Source organism: Protopterus annectens, chromosome 17.part0 (genome assembly GCF_019279795.1).
Source record: "Protopterus annectens isolate FY-2018-M chromosome 17.part0, PAN1.0, whole genome shotgun sequence".
In the NCBI taxonomy this organism is placed as follows: Eukaryota; Metazoa; Chordata; order Ceratodontiformes; family Protopteridae; genus Protopterus; species Protopterus annectens.
The window spans coordinates 148185960-148203829 of record NC_056751.1 but is presented as its reverse complement, the minus strand read 5'-3'; positions in this window follow the sequence as shown (position 1 = coordinate 148203829).

The following is a 17870-nucleotide window of genomic DNA, read 5'->3' as shown; positions in this document are numbered from 1 at the left end:
ATGTAGATGAAGGTTGTTAATGGCAAAATTGCAGAGTTAAGCATGGCTTTCTAAATGAAGGATGAGCTTTATTACAGTTAAGTCAGACTGAAATGCAAAATATTTTTTTTTTTGCAGCAAGGTTGTAAAATAAATTGGGGTGAGGGGTAAACCATTCTTGTTTGCAACATTTAATAAATGTAGGCATGCTTAATATTAAGAGAGTGTTGCATGTTTCACTTTTTATGTAGACCTTACAGTATGTATTTCTGTTGATCACTTTTTATCTTTCAGCTCTGGAGTTATCTCAGTTTGTGAGTCATATTTTCTCTTGAATTATTTTAAAGGTACCACTGTATCTATATGAATCAAAATCACAGCATTATAAATGCAACGCTTCCTCTAGGAGCAACAGTTATTCAATGATTGACTATCTGGCTGAAAGTACTAATTGGCTATAAAGGTTTTGGCTAAATGTCTTTATGTTTATGATGGAGAGATACTTGTAAATTCTATGGGCATTATCATGTCCTTGGATCATGAAAGCTGGTGAGTAATGAATTAATAACTTTGGTTGTTTTCCAGTAGGAACTGCCACACCTGACAGAAGAACAAATAATCTAGTTAAAAGTACTTTTCCTACTGAAAGAAAGCTCTGTCCAAAGCCATACATCTCAACAAACTGTTATTAGGAGGCACTGGGATGTACAGTTATTGTCAAAGTATCCTAAGATTTTGACTTCTTCCTCAGTTTGGTTAAGATGAGGGTTTTGGTTTCATCTAGGGAACTGTATATGTAAAATACTTTACAAAAAATTCTGCCAAACTTTTCACCACAGTACAGAGGGATAAAAATGTGACTGCCTCTCATACGACTGGTGTTCAGCTAGTGGTATGGTACCTGGAACTACTGGGTGAGGGAGAATGACAGTGAGGGGTTGACTTCTGCTAGCCCATCCTGGAGGGTGGAAGGCAGCTTGGCTTGCTACACTGGCAATACCTATAGGAATTATTTACTTGTTTATTTATTCATTTTATTTTACATTTGTTTACAGGGGAGGTCTGTCTAGACAGAGCTGTCCTTTTTCAGTGGAGGCCCGGGGAGAAAAGCTCCAGAACAATTGTTAACATACTATACATAAGGTATTTACATGAGCATTGTGGTTTACACATACAGTTTATAAGCATGCAAGTGTATCTCTGACAGCAGGAAAAACCTAATGTGTCCACCCTGCAAGCGGTGTACCCCTCAATCGAGAGGTTGTGCTTTCTCAGAAGCTCACATGCACCTCCCAAGGTAGCTATGGTGGAGTTTGCAGATGCTGAGGGTTTGAGGATAGGACAGTCTTTAAGATCTGCAGACTAGCCTTCTCCCTACTTCATGACCATCTTCTCCACCTGGGAACAAAATAGCCAATAGGCTCTTGTTCCTAAGCTGGAATGAATGGGTTAGCAGTATGCAGGAAGGAGAGCGACTGATCCATTCATGCGGATATATAAAAACAAATTTTGTTAACATCTGGACTGCAAATATCAATGACCTCCCCTCATCTTACTTTGACTGGTTAGGCTCTGCTGAGTGACATTTTCAGATTTTGTCAGTTACAGCAATAGCTGCTCTTTATTGGATTCTGGCTTTCATCTTACACTAGTTCTGATGGGAAATTCTCATTGCTTGACATGTTTCATTTTGCAAAGATTCCCTTGTACCAATCGGATCATTCTGGTTAAGTGCATTAGGATGTAGAATTGTTTCTGTTTACTGAAGATATTTCTGGCCCTGACATGAAAGAACTGAAGGCTACGTGATGCTGCCTTTTGATGGCTATTTAAGTCTACTGAGGAAGGAATAAACCTCGACTCCATTGTCATGCTATTATTGTGAGTCACCATGTGAGAGTATTGTTCAGGCGCTGTGTTGATTCTACGCTGTTTGTTAGCTAACCTTAATATTTTCATTTTGGATTAACTTTTGGAGGCTTGGTAGTCATTAAGCATTTGTAAGGATGTAGAATTGTGCTTTCATATCGGTTTATATATTTCTAACATAGTACTGGAACACTTAGCGTAGGCTTAGCAGTGTGTAGATGTTATAATAGAGGACTCTCCTATGTGAGTTCATAAATCAGAGTATACAAGTGGAGACCATGAAGTGCAAAAGAAAGAGATGGTTCTGTTCATTTGAATTATATATCCTACTCATTGCTGAAGGGTGTCAAACTGAGAAAAAGTAGTAAGCTAATTCCTTAAATTGTAGGAATAAATGTTGAATCATAGTAGTAGTATAATATCGTGGTTAATCAATCAGAATTTAGGTAATCTGTTTAAAAGTAATGCTTGATAATATACTTGAGGAATGAGCAGATGAGTCAGAATTTCCCAACATCTAGTGAACAGCTTATATCAGTGTGTCAGTAATGTTCACCTGAAATACAGACTGACACAGTTCAGCCTTATTCTGGCAATGCAAAGACAGATGTTACTGACCAGTTTATGTACAAGTACCCATGCTTGACAAGATATCAGGTGACATCTACACAGGACACATGAGTTGGTGAAACAGCTGACACTGGCATTAGTTGAACTAGATAACAATACATTTGTGTTCAGTGGTAAAGCTGTGCAGTGCCTATCACAGAATCTGCCCTGAGTGGATTTTACTAGTACAGTGTTTTCAGCTTTTGCCTTGTACAGTATCACCCCAGAGACAGCATGATTCTGTAACCTTTTGTTTGCAACATTGTTTGTGAAGATTCAAGAACACTTTCTTTTGAGAGAGGCTACATTTATTTATTTATTTATTTGACATTTGTTGACCAGGTTAGTCCGACTGATCTAAAGCCCTTTTTCAGCGGAGGGCCAGGGAGAAAAGTTCCACACACAGTACAAACATATAGAATAACAAAACCTCAGGATACAGCATTTTATAAAAATGAATTAACAAAATAATGAAGTACATATTTAACACATCAGTGGGTATATACATCATTATACATCTAATCTTTCCCTTCCTTCATCTCTAAATACATGACTGTGCATTGAAAGTTTATTCCACAAACTTTACCATCTTCAGAACTGTCTTCTTGCCAAATTTGCTTATAGCAAAATTATCATTACTAAGAATGTGCCATTTTGCTCTGTGACGTTACCTGCCATACTGTTTAGCAGAACAACCTTCTTAATATAAACCATAGCTGTACGTGGGTTGACTTTGCACTCATATATCTTTTGAAGCTTGGACCAAATGCTGTCTTTTATTGGGCTTCATGTTGGCAATTGTCTGTGATATTTATTTACAGATGTGCACATTATAAGTTTTAAATAACATCTTCATGTAATAGAATTTCTTTTTCATCAAACCAAGTACATGTATCCAAAAAAGATGTGTCCATGTTTTTCTTTTCTCAGATTTTAACATCCATCTCTGTTTTGGTCTCTTTTCAACTAATAAATAATATGATGGTTGAATTCGGTGAACAACTTTTATGAAATTTTTAAAAGCTCAAAGCAGTAATTATAAGATATTTAAAATGAAAAAAAATGAAGGTATGAAACATAACTCATCCATGCACTGTCTTACTTCCAGTAGATTAAATAAGATTACTTCAGTAAATTTACCCTCACCCGTGACAAAAGACAATTTTTTTACTCCTTAATGTTGTTTCTGGCCTTTTTCTCAGAGATGTTAAAAAGCTTAGAAAACTTAAAAATGTTTCCATATTTATTTTATACCACCTTATTAATCATAATGCTGGCTTATGAAGTAATGTGGAATAAATTCTTTTAAGACATGTTTTGCAAGATGCAAACACGTGAAGTGTTATTTTCTGACAGGATAAGGTGTGTACTCAAAAGAATATTCTGTCAAGCACTGAAAGGGGGCATAATATATATTTCAAGAGTGTGGTTCATATAGTTATATTTAGACTGCCAAAAAGGGGTAGCTGAATGACACAGCTGTAAAATATAAGGACATTACTTAAGTGAAAGTAAAATATGCCTAGGACTCCCTAGCCATGAAAAGTCTTTTGGATGTTATGTTGGCTTTACTAGAAGATGGTTGAGAATTATGATTGTTTTTATAACTCAAATGTTTATGAATTATGAAGCTGTGAAAGATACAGCGTATGCTGAGGTTTCCTTTTATGTAATTACTCATAGAAGTTTGTTGTTCACACTAATCCAATAATATATTTAAACATTCTGCTATGTTAAGCTATCTTTTATAGGCAGAAAGTTCAGTGTGAGGACCAAGTGAAAACTAAATTCAAATGGCTTAAGAATATTTGCAAAAAAACTCTGACGATAAAAAATGGAGGGGGGGGGGGTAAAAGGAAATATTTACATTATTGTTAAATATGTAAAAAGAACACAAACAGTACATTTCCAAAATGTTAGAGCAAAAACACAAAGAACAAAACCATGTTGTGCATTACTACTGCCTCTGATTCTGTTAGAATAAACAGTAGGACTTGCTGGTGTAACAATGTACCCTTTTAAATAAGTGGAAATATGTTTTGGTTAAGTGCATGATTAAACTGAATGCACAGTATACAGAGCGAGTTCTAGAAAACAGGAACTGCTTTCCTCCATTTATTTAACATTTGTAACCATAGTCCTGCCATTATTTTGTAAAGGGTACATGAGCTTCAGACTTCAAGACTAAACTGTACTGTATACATTATTTTATATTGTCAAAATATAATTAGTTGCATTAGTTATAATATATTCTATTTGCCATAACAATCATCATAGTTCATAGATAGTGACACAAAAACTACAGTAACAATGGATAGTTTTTGTGTTCTTCTCAGTCACTTTTACTCTCAGGAACATGTCTGTGCATTAAATGCTCTTTTTATGTCACTTCTTGTTATGCTATTATAGAAAAAGTTATTTAATTTCAACTCAGAAGTGACTAAATCATTTTTTATCTAATTCAGTGGGAATCATATTATTGGCTGTGACAAAGTAAGTCCAGTAACTATCAGGAATATTTTTTGTTTCTATGTTAATTATTTTATATATGATTGATAGTTTACATTTAATAGTTGTGTTTTGTTGTATAAAAGAGGTGAAAATTTGTATTAATTTAGGAATTGGTGATCTTGAATGCAAATACTTTGGTTATTTTTACTATTATGTTTATTTGTTTTGACTAATAAGCAATTTCCTCTTTGAATATATGTAAACAACCATTCAAACAGGACAGTGCAAGACAAAATAGTAATCTAATAACTCAGTTAATATTCCACGACTTATTAATTATTAATTTTTAATTTTATATAATTTTTATATAATTTTTATATAATTTTTATATAATTTTTATATAATTTTTATATATTTATGCACTTTTATATATCCATTTATTCATTCACAACCAGAGATAGTTTACTGTAGGACATTAACTACATTCATACATATATTTTTTCATATGGTTGTCCATCTGGTTTTGAAATGGGCTAATGATTGTTGGATTTATTTCTTTACCATTCTTAGTAATTGTAGCATAGTCACACATATTTAATTTGTAAATTATATGTTGTTTTGGACATGCACTGTTTGAAATGATAAAGTATACATCAGATGAATGCATGGCAGGTTATACCATATAGGAAGTGATGTAATACATTTTAAAAAGTTAGCATAATTTTATTTTAAGAAGTTTTTTTAAATTGTTTGTTTTTGCGTAGACTTGATTGATTCTGATGAGACCATGTAATGGTTGAAAGAGCTTAACTGAGTTATTTATTAGATATTTTTTTTGTCTTCTGTCCTGTTTGAATGTTTTTGGGCTCCCGTTTCAGTGCAACTTGGTATCGCAATAACTGAGTGTTCCATTATATTAGTGGATTATTCAGCCCTTATTTCGCTTATTGGTGGGACCGGAGCTTTGGTTGCAGTTACAGTTCTACAACTTTTATTTTAATATATGTAAACAACTTGTATTGTTATGAAACTTAATAAAAATTGTTTTGAAAAAAAAAAAAAAAAAAAAGAAGTGACAAAATCAGTAGTTAGGCTGATTACTTGTACATCAAAGTCTGGCTTCACATATCTTTGTTTGAGAAAGCCAGTATCTTAATAATCATCCAGTCAAAACAATGAGAAACATTAGCTTTTTATGTCCTTCTTTACTGCAAATGTTCATTGAAACACTATAGCCCCCAAGCTGTATGAATCTAGAGATATGAACACATACATAAATTTCCAATAGACTGCGGTGGTGGTGCTGCGGTAGCATTGTCACCTCACAGTAAGACATTGTCCGCTTCGATTCTCAGCTAGAGCATCTTCTGTGTGGAGACATGTGTGAATGGGCGTACCTTGGTTGAAGGTTGTGCGTCAGGGCTGGCAACTCAGCACGTAAAAATCTACTGCCAATCATTAGCGGACCAGAGTTCCGCTGTGGCGACTCCTAACCGGGAAAAGCCGAAAGACACAACAACAATGTCAATGTAATTTCAGCAGCTGGAAAAAGACAAAATCATTTAACAAAAGAATAACTGAGCATGTTGGGGCCCATGGAGAGAAGGACTCCAGACAACATGAATTAGTAACATGAAGGTCATGTCATACAGATGTTACATATTTCTTCAACATTTTACCACCAAAATATTGAAGAAGGGAAGGGGTATAAATGCAATCTACTTACATTTTATCATGGTATTTGTCATAGTCTCTAACAAATAATTACTGTACAATTTATCAAAAATGTGGGCTGGAACTCAGGATGGTACCCCAGGTTAAGAAATAGCTGAATAACAAAACACAGTGCATAATGACAAGGGGCATCCAAATTCAAGAAAGGGGTGATACAGTCAGTGTGCTGCAAGGTTTAGTTGTAGAACCTGTATTCATTGATGCTCTGTGTATCAACAAGTCCCAGTTCAGGGATAAATTCCTAACCCTGTGCCGCCTTCACCTAGGTATCTTCTTTTACCTGCACATTAAATGATATAAAATCCTAGAAACCTTCTAACTTCAGTTAGCTGAATGGATGGGATTCCTTAAACTATGTCAAACTAAGTATGATAACATGTCAGTCCTCCCTATTCCTTCCATCCTTCTGTATTCCTCTTTTCTCCAACTTCTCCCTTTCCCTGTTGCATAATCCAAAATGAATTCTACTTTTTACCATCATTGTCTGAACTATTGGTTTACCATCAGGGGGTCTTCCTGTATGCCATTGTTGGCTAAGCCTAAACTGGTTAACATACTGTAGGTTTAGTACACACCTGTGACAACTTGACTCTGTAAGTGACATGGCAACTAGAAAGAAACATATGCCGTTTGGAAAATGACAAAAGGTCTGCAATCGAGTTAACTGCAAAGGAGGCAGATGCAGTGAAGAGGGACACTGCAAAGTTAGAGGAGTGATCCAAAGTATGGCAGCATAATTAAATGCAAGAACTTCAGGGTAATGCATGCAGGAAAATATGCAAGGAATGAGTGAGCACTGAGAAGTAAGAACAAAAGGAAAAGGGACCATCTTGGTATTATGACTTTTATTATTATTTTTTCATTATCAGAAGGCTTGCAAGGTGAGAAGGTAGTAGCTTTACTTGGAGATATTCTAGGATAAAACCGAGATTTATTGCCAGCAAATAAACATGACATTAGTCTTTCTACATATACTTGATAAGGCCGCATCTAGCCTTCTTTGTCCAGATTGGGAAACCTTACTTATGCAAAGATATAAAGCCAATGAAACAGAGATCTGGGGCAGGATTCATAGTTGTTATTCTTAGCCACAGTGGGTATTTGTGTGGGTTGCACCTTAGCATACCTACGGCATGGTTCTGAGCCAGGCACAGCTGTTTGAACTAGTCTGAGAAAGTCTTATGTAAATAAGGTAATAAAGAGATGTAAATGAGGAATGTGGAGAAAAAAATCTGTGACTTTCTTATGTAACCTGGGAGCTCATCTTACATTTAAATGATTCGTAGTCACTTTTCAATGTGCAGCTGCACCATGTGCATAATGGATATAAAAAGCAAAATCAATTCTTTCCCATCCACTTTGCAGTCCACTAAGATGCTTGCATTAACTGTCAGCTTAGGTGTCCCCCATTCTGAGGTATTTGTCTCGGTTGTACCAAAACCATGCGCATTGAGCAGTACTCGCTGGCTAACAAGATGAAGACATAGGCAAAGGCTAACCTATTTGAATTTTCTTGATCAGGAAGTCTTGGACAGGTTTAGATTGAACAGGGATATAGTACAGGCTTTGATAATTTAATATGATTGGGAGATGCATGGCCGTCTTATACCTGTGGGTACCAAGGTGTGTGTAGCCCTCACTATATTTGCCACTGGGATCTTCCAGAGACAAATTGGGGATACACTGGGTATCTAACATGCTTCTGCTTCAAGGATACTTCAGCCTTTCCTCAACTTACTCTTGGCACATGTCGATCAATACATCTATTTCACAATCACATATCATGTTTTCCAGAGGTGATTGGTGCAACAGATTGCACCCATTGTGTTATAAGGACCCCATGTGGACTATGCAGAAAGTGGGGCTACAACAGGAAGGGGTACTATTCCATCAACTGCTAGGCAGTACGTGATGCATGGAGGTGCATCACCAATGTTTGGCTCAGTATCCTGGCAGTGCCCACAAATCCCACAACTGACACATAAGTTCACTGTAAAACCTCTTTCTGTTTAGCAAGATCCCTCATGGTCTCCTAGTTGGTAAGTGCAAACTATTAACATTGTTACAAAAACAGCAATTTATTTAACTGTATTGTGGCAACAGTAGTACTGAGTAATCAACCCCCCTTTTGTGTTATGTGCCCCTTGCCCCTCTCTGTTTTGTTTTCTAGGTGATGGAGGATACCCACTAAAACTTTGTCTGGTGACATCAGTCTGTATCCCTCATGGAGCTGACGAGGAGTGCTTCATCACCACCCTATGCCAGGCATAGCTAGTCACTGACCAAGTGTTTGGGCTGCTCAAAACCCATTTCTATTGTCTGGATGAGTCTGGGGGGATATTCTGTATGACCCTGCTACTGTATGCAGATGTTTCCCACCTGACACATTCTGCACAATATGATCATGCATTGGTCTGATGTGCAACTACTACATCCAGTCATCAATACTGGCAATGTATCTCCCTCTTTCTTTCCTCCCACCAGTGATGACAGTGACAGTGGCCAGCCAATAGCATTATTAGTACAATGTAGTGGGTTAAGTAGCACAAGGGGTAGCTATAATGGAAGGTTTTGATTTAAGTGTGGAAAAGCAGGTGTTATGAAACATGTTTAGGGCTATACTGAAATTTTTCACTGCAGTGTCCAGGACACAGTATGATACATGTTAATGTGCATAAATTACTTGCAGCAAAAAAAGACATCTTTTTTTTTCATTTTCTTGTGGTATAGTCTCTTTTCAGATGCAAGGAATATCTGCAGCATTGGCCGTGTATGAAAAGTGATAGCAGGATGAGTACTGTCACCCTGCTACTGATATTAAAAATGTAACTTATACTTGGAAGGTGTCATACACAATACCCCCTATAGATAGTACCAGGATGGTCTTATAGCTCACAAGCAAGTACAGACATGTGAACTTGATAATGAGTTGCTCCTATGACATGATTTACTGGATGCAGGGAAATCTCTTGGTACTGACCTAACTGTGCGGTGGGATATAGACCTTGACTGAGAGGTCCTACCATAAGGTGTGGACATCTGATGAGGCCTGGCTGGCCTTTTTCTTGGGTGGAAACACATGAATGCTTGCAGCACCTTCTAGAGATGTACATGGTGTCCAGCTATGTACACCTTTGTTCTCAGTGCATGTCTGGAAAGTCTTTACAAATGTGTGCACAAAGGACAGCATAGATGCTGTGTGTACAACCACAGCTTACATGAGAATCATCAAGGCATTGCCTCGGGCCTCTAACATTACCATGTGCCATTGAAAATTTTCATGTATATCATGCAACACTCTCATCATTTCTAACTGACTCTACGTGTCACTAACCTGCGCCTGAATTATGTCACACCACATCTAGTGCTGGGCTGCCAAGATCTTGCATGTCACTGTGAAATATGTCTTCACCTGGCATCTCTGTGTAGAGGTGTGATTGTGAGCACTGTTACCTCTGAAAGGACAGTCTCTTCATCTAGGGGTTCAGGCTGCACGCAAGATCCAGCTGTTGAGCTGTGCAGTGTTCCCATGCCGTAATGTCATTTCCTCATTCTGCTGCGTGTGTGAGTCTATCACTGCCTAAGGAGTTAATCCATTTGCTGTGATGCAAGGAGGCCTGCCTGAATACTTTGTGACCTTGTGCCACTGTCCTCAAGTTGTGTCATAAATATGAGAGTTACAGTATCATCAACAACAGCCATTCTGCTGTCAGCATCCGCCTGTTATACTTAGTCACAGGATGCATTTGTTTCTGGTGTTGACCATGTGAAGAAATACAACAAGATGTGGTTAATGTGGTCTGTGGCAGGGTGGATTTATTTTTACATAACTGTAGGATAATTGGGCTTCTTTTGCATTGTTAGTAGAGTTTGCTTCACACCTGGCATTGATGTCATATCTGACAATGAAACATGTAAAGGTGTATATACACGTGCCATATCAAATACAGCTCAGATTAATGTAATGAAGTTAGCTACACATTAACCTTCCATACTGCCCACTTAATTGTTGCAGGAGTTTGAAAGCACCGGTATCCACATCACCTCTGATGATTCCAGCAGCAACCTCATCCACATCAAAGCCACCAGTCTTTATAGAAAGCAGGTCCTCATCTGGTGTTGAAGGTTGGAGTGTGAAAGGGTCATTACCACTGCTGCTATGATCAATTACATTCTGTCTAGCTTTGGTTCTGGCATGTCCCACTATGCCATTTGGTGTTTTTTTACGCTGTCCCAAGGTGCATTCCCTTCACCTTACAAACTTTTTTGTCAGCCACTACTTGATCCATGCCATAATCTCTCTCTCTCTCTCTCTGCCTGTTTGGCTCCCCTTTTCCAAAAATACATTTTTATATGTACTAAAAGCATCCATGAGGATTTGATTCACCACAAGACTGAAACTGTCTATCCTGTGCCTTATTCCCAGCTGCTGCAGCATTTTGTAACCTGCAATCACCCACTGGGGCAAAATTACACCTGCCTCCCTTGATACTTTACTTAACTATGGATTATGCATATGCATACCTGTGCATTATAAAGAAGAAAAATGTGTGATAAGCACATGGACTAGTACCTACTTATGAACCTATCAGCCCAAAGGCCTAAGTAAGCCTAGCCAACAAGGGTCCCAGGCTTATGCCACCCAAGAAACTTATTTTCCTGTGCCCCTGTCGAGCAGATCCACAGAAGTGATTCCCAGAGTGTGTTTCCTATTTCCCATCCACTCATCAAGATTTTTCTTGAGTGCTAATGAGGAACTTTGCTTGACATAGATGGGTAGCTTGTTCCAGAGTATGGGAAGTCTCTGGGACAGGAATCTATCCCTCCAGCATGTCCTGTTTATTTTGATGACAAGGTTTAGGTTCCTAGAACATGTAGCTCGGATGGATTGGGATTTCTTTAGGTGTAGCATGTCCAACAGCTCTGGGTTTGACATAGGTTTATATGTTAGGCAGAGATCACCTCGCAGTAGGCGATATGCTACGGAATAAAGCTGGAGTTTTTTGAGACAGTCAGTGTAGGGCATCTGTTTGAGACCAGTAATCCTCTTTGTGAGGTACTTCTGTGACCTTTCCACCCACTGAAGATGTCTTGTGAGGTACATTCCAAAAGGGCCACTGTACTCTATAATGGGTCTAATGAGTGTCAAGTAGAGGGGAACAATGACCTCTTTTTTCCTGGATGAGAACCCTTTTGTGATGAGGTGTGCCACGTAGAAGGATTTCCTGACTACTGTGGCAATGTGATTATCAAAGGAGAGACTGCTGTCCACCTGGGTCGCAAGGTCTCTTATCACACATTCAGCGTTAAGTAGACCGACGCCTATGTGGTAGGTCATAGGTACAGAGTTTTTACCAAAGGGGATGACAATGCACTTTTTTGGCATTGAGCTTGAGGCCATGGCTCTGACACCAGGCATCTGCTCAGTGAGGCCCTTCTGTAGGATGTCCACATCATTTGGGAACTCAACTATGGCTCCTAGTTTGCAGTCATCTGCGAACTTCATTAGCCAACGGCCTTCTTTGTTAGCCTGTACTTCAGAGAAATAGATATCAAACAGGAGAGGTCCCAGGACTGAACCCTGTGGTACTCCACTTGTCACTGGTTTGAAGTCAGATTTGGAGTCTTCAATTTTTACAGTGTGGATTCTATCAGTGAGCCATTTGGCAATCCATCTTGTGATGTAGGGATTTATACCTAGTTTAGTGAGTTTAGCTATAATTCCAGAATGGGGGATGGTGTTGAAAGCCTTGATGAGGTCAAGATAGGCTGTGTAAACCACCTTACCCTCATCTGTGGCTTTGGTGACTGCCTCAAAGAAGTTGATCAGGTTCAGGAAGCATGATCTGCCTTTCACAAATCCAAACTGGGTGGAGTCCAGAGTTTGGAGGTTACCACTGTCTTTGTTTATGAGTTCCATGATGATACATTCAATGGCCTTACAGACCAGGCATGTCAGGCTAATAGGGCGATAGTTCCCAGGATCAGTGGTGGCTCCCCCTTTGTGGAGTGAGATAACTGTTGCTGTGTGCCATTCAGTGGGCACAAAACCTGATGTGAGGCTATGATTGAACATGGTGCTTAGGTGGGGAGCCAGTTCATTTTGAAGTTCGTGTAAAACGCAGCCTGGGATGTTGTCTAGTCCCATAGATATTGTGTTTTTGGCTTTAGAGAGTGCAGCTTTTACCTGCGTAGTTGTGATTACAGGGACTCTGCCTTCTTCCTGTATAGATATGGGACTTTAGGGGGTGTGAGGGGGGTAAAGTTAGCACTGAACCTATCTGCCAGGATGTTGGCAATATCAGTTGGTTCTGTAATTTTCATACCATTGTGCTGTTACTCAGAGTAGATCTGGGTGTTGCCATTGAGATTCTTGACATAGCTGTAGAATGCTTTGTGGTTGTCCCTAGAATCAGTGGCAATTTTGTTTTTGTAGCTAGCTTTGGAGGATCTTATAAGGGATCTCAGTTTCTTACTGAGGCTGACCAGGGAGCTCCTCCACTCATGGGATTTCACTCTCTTTTGCAACAGTTTCTTCCTTCTGTTGTAGTTTGTTTATAGCTGGGGACCACCAGATTGGCTTCCTTTTTTTGGAGGATACCATCTTGGTTCTGTTTGGGATGGCACTATCCATGCACTTATGTAAATGCTTATAGAGTGCATTTGTGTAGGATACAGCAGTCATGACTGTATTGTCCATATGGATGGGTGTCATGACATTCGCCACTTCTGTCTTAAGAAGCATGAAGTTGGTTTTGGAGAAATTTTTTACTGTGGTTTCCTTAATGGGGGTGGGGGTGGGATGTGGATATCTAGAGTGATTAGCTTATGGTCGGATCTGAACAACGAGGAGTTGACTTCAGGTGTGGAACACCAATCACTCATGTTGGTAATGACTAGGTCTAGGATATTGTTGCCCCTGGTGGGGGTGTGGATAAGTTGATTCAGGGCATTGGAATTTATGAATTCCAGGAAGTGTTGAACAAAGGAGTTGGTACATGAGTAGTTTTCCCAGTTAATGGTGAGGTAGTTGAAATTGCCCATTATTAGGGTGTTTGGTTGAACACCAATATTTTCCAATATATCAAGAAAAGAGGAGTGGGAATCTTGGGGCATGGTGGGGGATATGCAGCAAGCTAAAATTTGGATTGCAGTTTTGCCCAGAGTTAGTTGCACTTGGATAACCTCGGCTGCATTATGCTGAGCAACTAGCCTGGAGGTGTGGATATCCTTAATGAATATGGACATATCTCCACCTTTGGTGTTCCGGTCCTGGTTAGGTGGCCAAAAAGTGTGGTATGAGTTATAGCCTGGTACTGCAGGGGTGCTCTCTGGAGGCTTGAACCAGGTCTCAGTCACTGCACAGATATCGATGTTCTCTTTTAAGGAGTGCCTCAAGGGAGTGCATTTTGAGATTTAAACTTCTAGCATTAAGTAGCACATTAATGCTAACATTAAAGCATTAATTCTGAGTTATAGCTTTGTGTTTTTTGGCAGAACTGCCTGTGTTATGTATTCCTTGGCTGCAAATAGTAACATATATGGCTGTATGTATTTGTTTTGAGGGTGTAGTACGGGGTGAATTTAATACCAGCTCATGTGTGTCAGTACTTAATTTAATGAAGCTGTCTGTAGTAGTTCCCTGACATTACCCATTTCCAGAGATCATTGTCTGCAGTAGGCCACTTGACAAATGCAGACAGCACTGAAAATGGTACCTTACACATTCTCACTCATTTCATGAGTAAAAAGACAAATATTATCAAATGTCACATCTTTCCAGTAAATAATGGCTAATGTTGAACAGTGCACACTAAATTACACTGATAGCTGCCATTTCTTAATAATTCTGAGTTATCCCTGCTTTTATTAAATGTTTTTAAGCTTGTTCATTAAAGACATTCAAGTTTCAGACTCGTATCTTTCTGAAAATGCATGCTAACACAAAACGTGTTATTCTAATAACTTCATAAGTTTATAAGCACAGTATTTAAAATTTGTCCCTATTTGTGGGCCTTTGACCCCCCTCCCCCATTATTTTAGGCTTTGTCCTGATTTCTTGCACTCGGAGGATGATAGGTATGCACCATGCACACAGATAGAAGACATAGAAATGTGTGTGTGTGTATGTGTGTGTGTGTGTGTGTGTGTGTGTGTGTGTGTGTGTGTGTGTGTGTGTGTGTGTATATATATATATATATATATATATATATATATATATATATATATATATATATATATATATATATATATATATATATATATATATATATATATATATATATCTATATATATATATATATATATATATATATATATATATATATATCAAGCCAGGGACTGAAGTGACTTGTACCTTGCACAGGCAGTTGCTCATTCTCAAATCTGAATATGAGTTCAGGCAAGCAACTGCCACAACTTAACCAAGCACATTCCCCTGGATTTACTAATCTTCTGTGCAGGACTATCTTAGTCCTGCATGGAAGTGGCCGTTTAGGAGCAGGATGGCAGCATGCATAGTAATGAGGTGAGCTGCCTGAGCTCCTAATCTTACATGAAGCATGTAAGACTGCAGGGAACGTGTCTGAGAGCAGAGCTCTCAGAATATACATGCCCCTGCAATGAAGAACAGCTGAAAGGGCTAAGAAATGAACGAGACTGCTCATAGGTGTCTGCATATCCCCACCAACAGTCCCCCTATGTACAACAGCAAGTATATAGAAATAAAATGAACAAACCTTTTATTTTTTTAAAATTCCGATTAAAGCTAACCCTAGGTGCATGGGTGTTCCCAACGCTTAGCTACGGTTAATGCAGCTTAAATGGCTGAAGAGGATAACAAGTAAGATATATGCAAATGAAGCAGCATAGCAATAGTGTAATGGGCAGAGCATTCGCCTTACGAGCAGGCATTCCCGGTTTGAGTTCCACTGCAGCACATTCCATTTTCCCTGGCAAAGCACATTATGACCAATATTTTTGTTGCATAACCCACTAAATAACATATATTTATGAACTGGAGTATTGTAGTAAATGCACATGTGAGGTGTCAGTGTCATAATGAATAAAGAACTAATAAGCAGGTGTAAGCATCAATAAGCAGTAGTAAGCATATATATAAGCACTAGTAAGTGGGTTTAAGCCCGTTTGCATGGGGGTAAGCAATGCGCACACAGGTTAAGCAATATTGAAGTTAACTCTATGTAAGCATATGTAACTGGAGGTCAGCATTGCATTACCCTCGTACAAATCTGCGCAAACCTGCATACAAATGCTCAAAAGTGCCTTAATCACTCTGTATCCAATGGCCCTTGTTCTGCCCATCAACAAAATAAACAGCATTGCAGGTCTTGAACCCAGGACCTTATACGCTAAAGTCACAGTAGTTAACCACCAAGCCATCACATAAGTATAGACGAATGAGGTATCAGCAAACAAGTCTTCACTATAGTAAAATCAAACTGAACCTGTGAAAGGAATCAGTATACAGACATATGTTCCATAACCCACTACATAACATAAATATGTGAACTGGAGTACAGCAGTAAGCCCAGAAGTCAGCTGTAATTGTAATAGGGTGTTGAAGTCCCCAGTAAAACACAAGGATGTCATACAGTGTATGAACACATGAATCATGGATACCAGACATACATATAAGATGTAATGAATAATAAATCAATGCCAAAAAGGAAATATAATGCAAAGTCAAATGTAAGCAACGCTAGGCATTGTGCAGGCCAGCTTAGGAGGTGTAAGTAATCTGTAGGGCAGCTAACTCAATGTGCCCAGTGTTATATCCCTTTAAACAATGCCAACCGTGGGTAAGCAGGTTTGCCCATTGCTCAGCCTTTTCAAAACCGGCCAAGCATAAAAAAGTGTGGTAAATTGGCCCTACTTAAACCCAAGAGGCAAGACTACATCTCATAACTGGTTGTAGCTTCCCTCGCAGGCACTATGTCAGGAAGGGGAGAGGGTGTGCGCTTTCAGGCACAGTGTTGGTGCATCCAGGAGTCCAGAGTCATGGCAGGACTCCTTGTCAAAGACCATGAACAGAGACTGCTGCAGGGCCAGTACCAGTGCTCCCAATATAAGGCAGATGCCTGGGACCATCTCGCCTGTGACCTCACCAGTGCCACTGGCATACCCCAAACTGGTGAGCAGGTCAGGCATCACTATGCTGACCTGAAGTGGCATAAGGGAGAGCTCTTGGACCAGTGGATCCAAGAGGCTAGAATGGCAGGGAATGTTCCAGCTCTGTGTAAGTATCAGTCCATTACGTGTTTAATAATTGCCAGCTCATGTATATCATGGATAGGCATTGCTAAATATTCCTCTTGTGTCCTCCACAGCTGCAATCGAGTGGGACGTGAACCAGGAGGCCCACAGCGGTCAACTGGAGAGGTTGCGATGCAAGGCAGGTCAGTAACACTCTTGCATGTATTGTCATAGGAAATAAACCTAAAAGTATTAGTAAATTAATTGCCTGTATAAAACCTTTATTGTTTAAGGCAAGTACTGCATACACCGGAGAATATTGCAGGAAAAGACTCATATAGTATGTATGTAAATAAAAGCATAATAGCCTGACAATAAAGGTCTAATTGCTGGACTGTATGCATACACTCTGGTATCATATGGTAATGTAGATTTGCATTCATGTAATAGTACTGTTGTAATAAGCACTATTACCCATACCATGCACCATAAATAGAATGTGTAGGAATGCCTGTATATGACTGGTGTAATCCCCAGAGGCCATTTAGTACAACTGAGAAACACATAGACAGAAAACAGGGAAAAAGCAGACAACAAAACTCGAATAGCATATGCAACTGAGATGTGAACTGTTGTTTTTTTTAGCATACACAGCCATGGTTCGAATCCTACCAGTGGTAGTAGTCTGCATACAGAATCATACCCCACAACTGTACAGATATGTCCAGAATGTCTAGTAACGTGGCCCATATCTGTTGCCTGTCAACCTGTCCCCCTGGGAAATCAGTGGGATGATCCCAGACATATAGGCAGCAAACAGGAAATACAACTGATTGACACACATCTGTGAGAACAAAGCTGGCACACTAGCAACTCCCCAAAACCTTATGAGACTAGGAAGCCATCTATGTCCCATTTACAACCCCATCTTGTCAAACGGTGGCCAGAGTGTGTACAGTAACAGAGTGAGATGTATGTGCATAATAGTAATGTGGAATCTGGTACTGTGTTTG